The sequence below is a fragment of the Castanea sativa genome, chromosome 1 (assembly GCF_040712315.1).
Source record: "Castanea sativa cultivar Marrone di Chiusa Pesio chromosome 1, ASM4071231v1".
Taxonomy (NCBI): domain Eukaryota; kingdom Viridiplantae; phylum Streptophyta; class Magnoliopsida; order Fagales; family Fagaceae; genus Castanea; species Castanea sativa.
This window is the reverse complement of record NC_134013.1, coordinates 78,824,619-78,838,335: the sequence shown is the minus strand read 5'-3', so window position 1 is coordinate 78,838,335 and position 13,717 is coordinate 78,824,619.

Sequence of the window (13,717 nt, the reverse complement as noted above, 5' to 3'; positions counted from 1 at the left end):
GGGAAGGCCGACCTTCTCTTGGGTTTAGAACTTGTTAATACTACGGGTCGGCCCATATGCCGAGGATCCGAGAATCCAGCCGAGGATGAATTTCTCTTCGGACGGACACCGAAGGATCCGGGATTTCATGATAAACGTTAGGCAATGACATGGTCAAAACCAATGGTTAAAAGGGGGAAACCCTTGAATGTCCTAGAAGCTCCGATGTTAGAGAAACACCAAGGATAAAGGCTGTCACCTCCACATTAAAGACCCTGCACCTACCACCCTGGCCGCATTAATGGGGAAGTGACACCTGAACAGTGGAAGGGAAACTTCTGGTTACTATTCAAAGGCACTGAGAAAAGAAATATCTAGGTTAAGGGGGAGTTTGGGGCAACACGTGTACAAAGCATCAAAAAGAAAAGTATTTAAGGAGCGACCTAGAACAGAAATAGGGGATCCCTTTTTTGTAACCTAAAAGAAAGAAAACAAAGAGAAAGAGATTATATAAGAACAGCCCTCGGCTTACGTCCGAGCAGGTTGATTTATAATATTCCTTGTTGTTTTCATATGTTTGCAATCTTTGGCTTGTCATTTAATCCTTGAACACTTCTAACCTGGGTTTCAAGCCCACACTCTACAAATCATATTGTTTAAGGCTCATTGGGCCTGAGCCCGTAACTATTCTTGGGGCTAGGTGCAATTGTGCACTTACAATTGGCGCCGTCTGTGGGAAATCTAGTCTAGAAGAGGCTGGGATACTATGGCAGGCTTAGGTGCTCACCATGCAGAGTCACAGGGATCACAGCCGGAAGATCATTTCGAACGTCTTGAACATCTAAGGGATCGTGAGGGGAGTGCCCATACAGAATACCCAGGTGCTAGCCATATTCATGAGGGGGTAGCACCACCCACGATGAAGGTTTTAAATCCATGCAGAAGGAAATCAACCGTTTAAAGAGAAAGCTACGCCGCGCCAAGCGTAGGCTTTCACCGTCCACATCTAATTCTTCCTCGCAGAGGATAGGGGAGGGCTACGGCCTGAGGTCGCGCTCTCCCACCGGTGCAACATCCTCGGAGGAGGACGACTGACCAACTCGTAAACGTAAGCCTCATTCTAGGGGCTTAGGCAACGATGCTATGAGTAGGGCGTTGCACCAGCCTCTCCAAATCTCCATTTGCACGGAGGATTGAGAAAGGAAGGCTTCCCGGAAGGTTTACCCGTACCCCACTTTCACCATCTATAATGGCCGACCGATCCGTGGAGCATGTGAGTCACTTTAACCGCAGGATGGCGGTGCACTTTCACAACGAGACACGATGTGCAAAGTTTTCCCCTCTAGCACGGGACTGCACATTGCTATGAGGTGGTTCAACGGCCTTAAGTCGGGGTCTATAAGTTCGTTTGGGGAGCTTACTAGGGCATTCGCCTCACGGTTCATCACGTGTAGCAGAGTACCTCGGCCATTGGACTCGCTGTTATCCATGACCATGAAGGAAGGGGAGACGTTGAAAGCATACTCCGATCGTTACTAGGAGATGTTTAATGAAATAGATGGCGACTTCGATGAGGTGGCGCTTAATAGCTTTAAGGTAGGCCTCCCTACTGATCACGACCTGAGAAAGTCTTTGACTAAGAAGCCTGTTCGCAGCGTACGTCGCTTTATGGACCGTATTGACAAGTATAAGAGAGTGGAGGAAGACCAACAGCAAGGAAAGGGAAAGGAGAAGGTTATCCCGCAGGAGAGAAGGGATTTCAGGTCGGATAGATACCATAATAATAGGCCGAGGAGAGATTACGTTGGACGGTCCGCGCGCACCTCAGCCGTGAACACTTGTATTCCGGGAACCATTACATCAGCCGGAGAAAGTTCGCAGGAACCCTTCTTTAAATGGCCTGATAAGATGGCAGGAGACCCTGCGAAGAGGAATCACAACCTCTTTTGCCAGTACCACCGGGATGTGGGCCACACTACCGAGAACTGTCGGACCCTGTGGAACCATCTGGAGCAGCTCGTCAGTGAGGGAAAGTTAAAGCAACACCGTGTCGGCCACCGGGGCGGGTCGGTCGAAGTTGGCTCGAACAACCAGAGGAACAATACATCTCGGCCAGCATTGGGAACAATTAATGTCATCTTCGCTGCCCCTGGCAGGATCGGTTCAGGTCCCACTAGGGTGATGGCGGTTTCCCATCCACAGACCGAGGATGTGTGTCACAGGCCGAAGAGGTTGAAGGGCATTTTGCCCGTCTTAGATTTCTCCGAGGAGGATAAGGTAGGGACTATCCGGCCCCGTGACGATGCTCTTTGTGGTCACCCTCGAATAGGGAACTATGATGTGAGAAGGGTGATGATAGATCGTGCGCGTGCGGATATCATGTACCCCGATCTATTTAAGGGTTAAGATTGAAGTTGGAAGACCTTACTCCTTACGATTCGCCGCTTATAAGCTGTGAGGGGAGCGCCGGTTGTCAAGGGACGAATCCGTTTGCCCGTTCAATCCGGCTCGAAACGGTTGAGGTGGACTTCATCGTGGTTGATGCGTACTCTCCATACACGGCCATCCTTGCCAGGCCTTGGCTGCATGCGGTTGGAGCCATCTCCTCTACCTTACATGTTAAAGTTAAATTTCCCTCGGGGGAATGTGTTGAGGAAATCCTCGGCAGCCAATCGGTAGCCAGGCAGTGCATATCGAGTGCACGTGCGCATCGGACGAAGCCGAGTCTTCGGCTTTGATCACCAAAGACTTATAGCAGTTAACGGCTCCTGGTTCATCTGGAATGGTGACAGGAGATGAGACACATTGCGAGGGGTTAGAGAAGTTTCCAGTAGCCGATGACCCAGAGAGGTTCTTCCAAGCGGTGTACTTTTGCCACACCAAGAGAAGATGGAATTGTTAGAATTCTTGAAGGACAATGTTGATGTTTTTGCGTGGGATCCTTATGAAGCTCCAGGCGTGGATCCGGGCTTCATTTGTCATCACCTAAATGTCAACCCAGCTATTATTCCGAGAAGGCAGCCACATCGGCGCTCTTCCAGAGAACATTCTGAGGCTGTGAAGGAAGAGGTGCTTAAACTCAAGAAGGCTGGGGCTATCAAAGAAGTTTTCTACCCCGAGTGGTTGGCCCATACAGTTGTCGTTAAAAAGAAAAATGGAACGTGGAGGGTATGTGTGGACTTTACTGACTTGAACAAGGCCTGTCCTAAAGATTCGTTCCCAATGCCACGTATTGATCAACTAGTGGATGCCACTGTCGGACATCCTCGGATGAGTTTCTTAGACGCCTTCCAGGGTTATCACCAGATTCCCTTGGCATTAGAGGATCAGGAGAAGACTGCCTTCATTACGCCGACAGGGAATTATCATTATAAGGTCATGCCATTCGGCTTGAAGAATGCTGGGGCTACCTATCAAAGGATGATGACCAGAATGTTCGAACAGCAAATGGGGAAAACCATTGAAGTATACGTTGACGATATGGTGGTGAAAAGCAAAACAATACCCTCACACGTGAAAGATTTGGCCGACACTTTTCAGATATTGAGAAAGTACAAGTTGCGCCTCAACGCCTCAAAATGTTCTTTCGGCATGGGGTCTGGAAAATTCTTGGGATACATGATTACTCATAGAGGCATAGAGGTAAACCCGGTGCAGGTCAAGGCTATTCAGGACTTGCAGCCTCCTCGGAACCCAAAAGAAATTCAAAAGTTGACGGGAATGATTGCCGCTTTGAACGAGTTCATATCTCGGTCGGTTACCGACCGGTGTCGTCCTTTCTTCCAATGTTGAATAAGTGGAAAGGGTATCAATGGACCGAGGACAGCGAGTTAGCTTGTCAACGGCTCGACAATATCTATCTCGGCCACCCATTCCGTCTCGTCTAGAGGCACATGAGATTTTGTTTGCTTATCCGGCGGTGGCCGTCCACGCGGCCGAGGTCTGATAAGAGATGATTGCGGGGTGCAAAGACCGGTATATTATGTTAGTAAGTCTTTGGGTGATGCGAAGTGCGTTATCAACCCTCGTAGAGAAAGCGCTCCTCGGCCGTGGTTCATGCCACGCGAAAGCTTCCCCATTATTTTCGAGTCCACACGCAGTTGTTCGACCCGATTGCCCCTCGCGGTCTTTGCCGCGTAGCGCCGACTACTCGGGAAGGATAGCAAAGTGGGGGACCATCCCGGGGGCTTTTGATGTTAAATACAAGCCTCGCACCTCGGTGAAGGGCCGTGTCCTCGCCGACTTGGTGGCGGAATTTGCCGAGCCATTACCGGAAGAAACTCTAAAAGAAGCACACATGGATGAAAAATCGGTCGATGTGATTACGACGCCATGCCTCCGATTTGGAAAGTGTATGTGGATGGGGCGGCTAATCGGAGAGGATCGAGTGTTGGACTTGTTCTAACGTCCCCGAGGGAATTGTCTTCGAAAAATCTTTGAGATTGGCGTTCTCGGCTACTAACAATGAGGCCGAATACGAAGCGGTCTTGGTAGGCATGAAAATGGTGCATAGAATGGGTGGAAAGGAAATCCATATCTTCTCGGATTCTCAGCGTGGTCGGCCGGAGTCACGGGAACCATGGAGGCTAGAGATCCAAGGATGCAGGAATATTTGGCCCGGATCAAGCGCCAGCAAACTGTGACTCCTTTGCCTTAACCCATATCTCTCGGAGCGGAAACACCTATGCAGACTCCTTAGCCACGCTGGCAACGTCCTCGGCTCAAGTTTTACCTAGGGTTATCCTCGTTGAAGATTTACTAGAACCCTCTCTTGTCATTACCAACGCGCCTCGCATCCATCTAATAAGGCCTGGACCTAGCTGGATCGACCCGGTCATATCTTTTCTTAAGAATGATGTCCTTCCTGAGGAAAAATCTGAAGCAGATAAGATACGCCGAAAGGCGCCACGTTTCTGGTTGTCCGAGGACCAGAAACTGTACAAACGATCCTTTTCAGGACCGTACTTGTTGTGTGTACACCCTGATTCAACGGAAGGGCTTCTAGAAGAATTGCATGAAGGAATTTGTGGCAGCCACACCGGGGGAAGATCCTTAGCCCACAGAGCCCTGACACAGGGTTATTGGTGGCCCAATATGCAAAGAGAGGCCCAAGACTATGCCAGGAAATGTGATCAGTGTCAGAGGTTTGCTCCTAATATTCATCAACCTGGAGGAGTCCTTAACCCCCTTTCCAGTCCTTGGCCCTTCGCACAGTGGGGACTAGACATAGTTGGGCCATTTCCGAGGGCAACCGGTAATAAAAGATGGCTTCTCGTAGGAACAGACTATTTCACTAAATGGGTTGAGGCTGAGCCCTTAGCAAATATAAGAGATATTGACTCCAAGAAATTTGTCTGGAAAAACATCGTTACCAGATTCGGTATACCACACACACTCATCTCAGACAATGGTGTTCAGTTCGACAGTAAGGCTTTTAGGAAGTATTGTGGTGACATGGGTATCATAAATAGATATTCCACCCCAGCTTATCCTAGAGGAAATGGGCAAGCTGAGGTCGTTAACAAAGTCATTGTCAGTGGGCTGAAGAAAAGGTTGGATGATGCGAAAGGCAGATGGGTAGAAGAGCTCCCTCATGTTCTGTGGACGTATCGGACCACACCGCGCAGGTCCACTGGAGAAACTCCATTCTCTATGACTTACGGAGCCGAGGCGGTGATACCTCTGGAATCTGGTTTTCCCACCCTAAAGACGAGCTTGTTTAATCCCGAGAATAACACGGGACTCCTGGAGAAAGGCCTAGATTTGCTTGAGGAACGGCGTGAGACAGCTATGGTCCAGATGGCTTATTATCAACAGAAGCTAAAACGGGGATATGATGCCCATGTGAGGCTAAGGCCACTTGCACCTGGTGATCTCGTACTAAGAAAAGTTGTGGGCACCTCTAAGAACCCGGCTTGGGGTAAATTAGGACCCAACTGGGAAGGCCCCTATCGCATTATTTCAGTAGCAGGCATAGGGTCCTATCGGCTAGGTGACCTAGATGAAAGAATTGTACCCCGCCCATGGAATGTAAATAATCTTAGAAGATATTATTATTAATAAAATGTGCTTTTATCAGTGAACATTTCAAAGTTATGACTACCTCTGACGCATGAAGTTACTGTTCTTAAGAATCAAACAGAAACTTGGTTAAGTGTAGTCCTCGGATCACAAACCTTGTGAAAATTGATGTTTTGTCATTTGTTAAACAGAACCTTAGTTATGCCGGGTCTTCGGACCTCCTACTTTGGGGAAATTAACATTTGAAGTTACTGATCTTAAGAATCAAACAGAAACTTGGTTAAGTGTAGTCCTCGAACCACAAACCTTGTGAAAATTGATGTCTTGTCATTTGTTAAACAGAACCTTAGTTATGCCGGGTCTTCGGACCTCCTACTTTGGGGAAATTAACATTTGAAGTTACTGTTCTTAAGAATCAAACAGAAACTTGGTTAAGTGTAGTCCTCGGACCACAAACCTTGTGGAAATTGATGTCTTGTCATTTGTTAAACAGAACCTTAGTTATGCCGGGTCTTCGGACCTCCTACTTTGGGGAAATTAACATTTGAAGTTACTGATCTTAAGAATCAAACAGAAACTTGGTTAAGTGTAGTCCTCGGACCACAAACCTTGTGGAAATTGATGTCTTGTCATTTGTTAAACAGAACCTTAGTTATGCCGGGTCTTCGGACCTCCTACTTTGGAGGAATTAACATTTGAAGTTACTGTTCTTAAGAATCAAACAGAAACTTGGTTAAGTGTAGTCCTCGGACCACAAACCTTGTGAAAATTGATGTCTTGTCATTTGTTAAACAGAACCTTAGTTATGCCGGGTCTTCGGACCTCCTACTTTGGGGAAATTAACATTTGAAGTTACTGATCTTAAGAATCAAATAGAAATTTGGTTAAGTGCAGTCCTCGGACCACAAACCTTGTGGAAATTGATGTCTTGTCATTTGTTAAACAAAACCTTAGTTATGCCGGGTCCTTGGGCCTCCTACTTTGGACAAATTGACATTTAAGCTTATTGATCTTAAGAACCAATGAGAAATTGTTTAAGTCTTGTTCTCGGACCACAAACTTGATTAAAGTTAAGTTCTTATTGCGCCTGGAAATTAGTGCCTTACTGGTCATTAATTCGGATCTTAAGTTTTATGTCTTTAAGTGTTAAGCAAATTTGTATAAGGAATGGTCCTCTGACCTTACATCCTACTAGAAACGGTGCTATACATTGCAAGGGTTTGATCGTTATATGAGGTCTTTTCTTTTTTTTAATCAAGGCATTGTTAAATATCTCAAACATGTCACCTTCTGTTAAGTCTTTAATAACATGCGCATGATTATGTGGAAGTTGTGATTGTGCAATCCTTGGAGTTAGATTTGTTTACTCTGAGAAACTTTTGCTATGTATTAATAGGAAATTTTTTGCAATAAGTATAAAAAGAATAAAGTAAAAACAGATGCAACACGATTGAAAATCAAATAAAGTTGTTCTTCATTAATCATTTGGATATGCATTACATATAAAGGCTGAACATGGAGAAACAGAAGCCCTAAGCTAGGTCCTAAGCTTTTGGAGGAGGATCTTGCTGAGAAGTGCTGGTTCCCTCTGTCTCTTTCAACTCCAGCTCAAAGGAAGTCAGGACTTGCTTTCCTTTGTCTACTGTTTTCGTTGGAAAGACGTTGGGTTCCACTGTCTGGCTCAAATCCTTCTCTGCATCCCCTCCTCCTTCCTTCTCTTTATTGGAACCTGAAGGTTCTTTAGGATCTGGAATCAGCTGTGGGACCATCGGAGGCAGAGCAGGGAGAGTTGACTCAGGGGTAGGAGTAGCAGCAGGAGCCTCTTCAATCTCCTGTATCTCCAGGGGAAGCCAAATGTTCTCGGACTTCCTCAGATCCGAAGATAGAGGAACTCCAGCCACGTTTAGGGCTTCCCCCCAGACTTTCTAACGATGCTCCCTGACAAGCCGCGAAGGCTTGTCGAGCCGCTCCTCGGTGGTTGCTACCCCTTCCTCGTAGCTCGTACGCCGCGCACAGAGAGCGTTGGAATGAGCCGGCTTCTTCTTTCATCGCCGCAAGCTCCTTTTCCAAATCCGAGCGTTCCCTTTGGGCTTGGGAGAGCTCATCATCTTTTTCGCGAAGGAGTTTGCGCTGCCCTTCTATCCGGGTCTTCATGGTCTTCGCATTAGACTCCACCCCATTCTTTCTCTCTCGGAGATCAGCCACCTCCGCGACAAGCTTCTCGTTCTCAGCGAGGGCTGTGCCCAAGGACTTCTCAGTCTCCATCCTGATCTCCAGCTCAGTTCTGGCCTTCTTCCGAGTGTTTTCTATGAACTTTTCGGCTACAAAGACCTCCTGAACGGCCTGTAACAAAGTATGATGGAATTAGGAATAGTAAAAAACTGATGAATATTGTTAGAAGTGGAATATTCCTAAAAAGGGGGAAACTTACCAGCGCTAGGTCCCTCTTTAAAGAAAGGAATAGTTGTGGCTGGCTCATTTTTTCCAAGGTCTCCATATCCTTGGGCAGCAGAAGAGGGCGCTCCAACACTTCGGCCAAGTGGTGGGCATGGCCTTGTTGAACCGCCTTTATACTGGATTGGCAGGAGATGGGAGCACCATCCAATCTTAAGTCAGAGGACCAGGTGACCGGTGCTCGGCGCACTTCGGCCTCATCCCTGATCTCTCCACTTTCAACTGAGCGGGCCCTACCCTTGCCTTTGTCCAGCTTCTGCTGCTGAACCAGTGGGAATTGTTGTCGTGGTTTCTTGGGGTCCTTACTGATCGTCCCCTCAGTATCCCCCTTTCTCTTCTTCTTGGGATCCTCGGCTGGAAGTTTGGACTCAGCTGGAGGAGGGGGAGGTGGCAAAATTGGAAGAACCTGGGACGCCCCCGTCTTTTTTCCGGCGACCTTTGCACCTCTCTTGGTCAGGAGATCCTGCATCCTATCCATGTCTTCCTCGGATGTGTCGTCTGGTCGAGCGACTACGAACCCTGCAATTCCAGAAGCCTCGGTGGGTTCTTCCTCCTCGTCAGAAAGTACGACGAACTGAGCCCCTCGAGGTCTTTCGGTGTCTTCGAGTTGGAATTGATCTATCTCTTCGTCTAGTGTATGCGAAGAAGACACCTGCTCTTCTGGAACAACAGTCGCCTGAGAATGCACGGCGAGGGGGGTTGCCGCAATGGGCTGTCCGTATAAAACGGTGTCAGGGGCGTCAGGGAGATCGTGGTCGTCCAAAAAGTGGGGCCGGGCTACGTTTATCTTCCTTCGCCTTCGGTCACCGGCTACTATGGCGTTTTCTATCTCCTGGAAGTCCGAGGAGATGGGAATGTATCCTAAGATCAGATGAGCCGCTCTGAGTTGTAGGTCCTCGCTGACAAACACCTCGGAGCGCAGTACTCGGTTAAGATCTGCAACGTTGCAGTGGCTTAAGCATGGGCGCACGTGTCGCTTATCTGCAAAGGAAGACACCAAACCAAACGAACATGGTCAGATTCATACAATACATGATGAACCTAAATAAACGTGAATGCATGTGAGTGTGTATTTTTGTAAATATTAGAGGAGTTTGTGCGGGGGAAGGAAGGCTAATCCTAAGGTGTCGCACCTGGATCTCCCCACTCGGCGGGGCGTGGAGGCCGTCGTGCCGAGCTTCCGAGACGATCGGGTAGTCATCCTTCATGCCTTTGTTGGAGCGGACGGAGATTAGCCTAACGACACCGGAGCGAGACTTAATGTAATAACCTACTTTGGAAAGTTTATGGGACTCGTACGAAAGACAACATCGTGCCGGGTGAGGTTTAGACCCATGCGCTCGTTTCTCAGAGCATCGACGCTACCCAAAACTCTAAAAACGTTTGGGAGGCACAGATCGGGACATAACCAGTGGTTGCGGAGGAATTCCCAAGTTACAGCCTCATGGGAGGGTCATCCCACCCTCTATAAAGGCTATCATTGGGACGATAACCTCTCCTCCTTTCTAGAACCTACTACCGGCTTCGCCTGTAGGGCAATATTTCAAACCTACATCGCCGGGAATGTGATACTTGGCTCTGAAGCCTTCCATTCCAGCGGCGGTATCAACTAGACACTTAAACCTACCCATCAGAAAAGAACGAAAGGCTAAACTCTAAAGGGGAGAATGTTTACGAGGACTATATCCGAGGAGAAAAGGTTAAGAATGGAGAAAGCAAGAACTTACAAAGTTGAAGGTGTGCAAATTTTCACGGTTTTCTGCAGGTAAAGTGTGATTGCTGATATTTTGATGGGATTAGCCCCTGGGGAATTAAATGAAGGCGCAGGTTCCCGAAGCGTCACGATGTGCGGAAAAGCGGCCTCGAAATTATGTTTATCCCGCCCAAATTTTCTTGGAGTAACGAGGACCGTTGGATACCCATCTCGCCGTTGAACGTGGAAGACAAAGTGTGGCTTACAGTCATAAATGCGCGCGTTTTTGAAAATAAAACCGCCAGGTGGCATCTTCTGGGACGCGAAACGATTTCTGCATGTGCCATCACTCACAAAGTGTGTGGAGTAGGTTCTCATCAGATCAAAACCCTATTTTTCTCATCGGACGTCGAAAATTAGTGTTTTGAGGGGCTATTGTAGGGAGTAAAAAGACCCTGATGGGTATATGGGCCTTTGGGCCATGCTAGGGAAGGCCGACCTTCTCTTGGGTTTAGAACTTGTTAATACTACGGGTCGGCCCATATGCCGAGGATCTGAGAATCCAGCCGAGGATGAATTTCTCTTCGGACGGACATCGGAGGATCCGGGATTTCATGATAAACGTTAGGCAATGACATGGTCAAAACCAATGGTTAAAAGGGGGAAACCCTTGAATGTCCTAGAAGCTCCGATGTTAGAGAAACACCAAGGATAAAGGCTGTCACCTCCACATTAAAGACCCTGCACCTACCACCCTGGCCGCATTAATGGGGAAGTGACACCTGAACAGTGGAAGGGAAACTTCTGGTTACTATTCAAAGGCACTGAGAAAAGAAATATCTAGGTTAAGGGGGAGTTTGGGCAACACGTGTACAAAGGCATCAAAAAAGAAAAGTATTTAAGGAGCGACCTAGAACGGAAATAGGGGATCCTTTTTTGTAACCTAAATGAAAGAAAACAAAGAGAAAGAGATTATATAAGAACGCCTGGCCTGTACGTCCATGAGGTTGATTTATAATATTCCTTGTTGTTTTCATATGTTTGTAATCTTTGGCTTGTCATTTAATCCTTGAACACTTCTAACCTGGGTTTCAAGCCCACACTCTACAAATCATATTGTTTAAGGCTCATTGGGTCTGAGCCCGTAACTGTTCTTGGGGCCAGGTGCAATTGTGCACTTACAGTATATTTAGTGTATGTTTGGAGAGCGGCAAGCCAAACATGTTTTGTGCATCCAGCATTTTTTGGTGGGTCCCATGTATTGTTAATAGGACTCGCAAGTACTTTTTTTAGAAAAACAACTTTAAAATTGGGTTTCACGGTACTATTTACACATTTTAAAATTATTTTGTTACAATATTTTCAGTTTTTAATTTTCAACAATAAACAATATCTAAACAGACCCTTAATCAATCAAACTCCTTAGAAAAATATTAAACACATAAACTTACCCATCACTTTTCTAACAATCTTGGCACGTAGTCAAACATTCCAAAAAAGAAAAAAAAAAGAGTAAGTTGAGTGTCATAAATTTTTTCACAATTTTACTATATAGTGATTCTGAATGATAAAATCATAGAGCCACAAGAACCCATCATTTTATTTTCACCAATCACAAATTGACACGTAACAAGGTTGTGATAAAGTTATGAAAGAATGTATGACACTATAGTTACTCCAAAAAGAAACTATTAGTTATAAAATATATATATATATATATATATATATATATATATTAAAAAAGACACGCAATCAAACATAGTTTTTTAGAGTCTTATTAGGCCGACATTGGGATCACACACTCCAATGACACTGTCGAGATCAGGTGTGACGTGTGTGTATCCAGTAATATCAGATGCATAAAGGTCTTTCCCTCGCTCAATATAGAATAATGAGTATTGTTAAGACCAGCATTCGCATTAGCTGTACACCTTCTTCTTCTTTTTTTTTTCTTTTTTTTTTTTCCCTTTCTATTTTAACATCAAAATTTAACTTTTTTTAAATATCTTATTTTCGTACTTACTTTTTCAAAATATCTCAAATTAGATTATTTATTTTATACTATATTTTATTAAAATTATTAATTATATATATATTTAATTAATTATATTTTTCTACACACAACAATCATTATTCACTATTTTTCTTCGTTCTCAAAATACATAAAAAAAAGAATAAAAAACTAAATGTAAAATTGTATTTGTAAGGATACAATTTTGTGTCTAAGCCCAAAAGAAAAAAATAAATAGGCCCAAAGAGCCCAATACAATAAATTTGTAAAGAGTAAATTGAAAAACTAGATTCTAATAAATTTAAACAACAATCGTAGTGGGCTAAGATCACAATAGAATAAAAATGAACTGAATTTGACTAAAGAAAATCGTCGTCGGACACAATCCGATGCGGGTGGTTCTTATATCTTTTTCTTTTGGGATTGATTACCAATATTCATCTTCACGCCACAGTGTTTTTCTCTCTTTTTTCTCCAATCCCCTTTCTTTGAATCTTTTCTCTATTTTATACTATCTTTTATCTCTATTTCTACCCTCTATGTGTAAATCAGATTGCAAGTGTTGATCATTGTCCTATCAACACCTTCTTGAAATCTTTGGAAGTAGTTATAAAGCTGAAAAATCATTGTTCAGGTATCACTTCCTCATTAATGCAATCAAAGAGTTAGCTGTAGAGCATTTAATACGGTGATAGCAGCTTTCTCTTAGATATTTCATAGTTTCCTTTTGTCTTGTGTTCTCATGATGCATATCCTTATCAGCAGAATCTCTTAAAATGTTGCTTCTGGGTGGCAGACCGTACCTTTTGGCCTCTACTTCATTCAGTCGAGGAGACATCTCTCCTCGGACCCCCTCCTCAGACCATTGTAACTTTACCTCTTTTTTTATTCATCAACGCTGACCTCTCTAATAATGTTTACTTCATCCTTGGACAATTAGGCGTCCTCGAACCGGGCACCCGACCCATTATACACTACTAGGCCTATTTTTCCTACAGTATTTATTTCTAAGCAAAATTATATAAAATTTACACATTTGTCTATCATACACCCTTACACGCATATTTGCATATACATCAAGAATTGCACTAGAAAGATAACTTGAAGTTGCGACTACAAAAGTACATAATATCGTACTTCTTCACTCCACATAAATAATGAGTACCATTATTTAAAGCAAATTTTAATGGATGTCCTAAGGACATATGTTAATGAATCATTTTAATAAAGTTTTTATGGAAAATAATAATAATAATGTTTTGAATTTTTTTTTAATATCCTATAAAAGTTGTATTAAGATTTTTTTAAAATTATTTATTAACAATTGCCCTAAAAACACCCATTAACACGACCTTAAATTTAATTAATAGAACGGACAATTTTGCAAGTGAATTAATACCATATTATTATACTCTCCAAATGTTATTTACTTATCTCTGTAACATATAAAGTATAAACTATTAAGAGACAAAGACATGAACAGGGACCCTTCTAGCTTTTAAAATATCTCCTCTCTTTCATTTTTTTATAATTCATATATTTTACTAATGGTCCCCTAT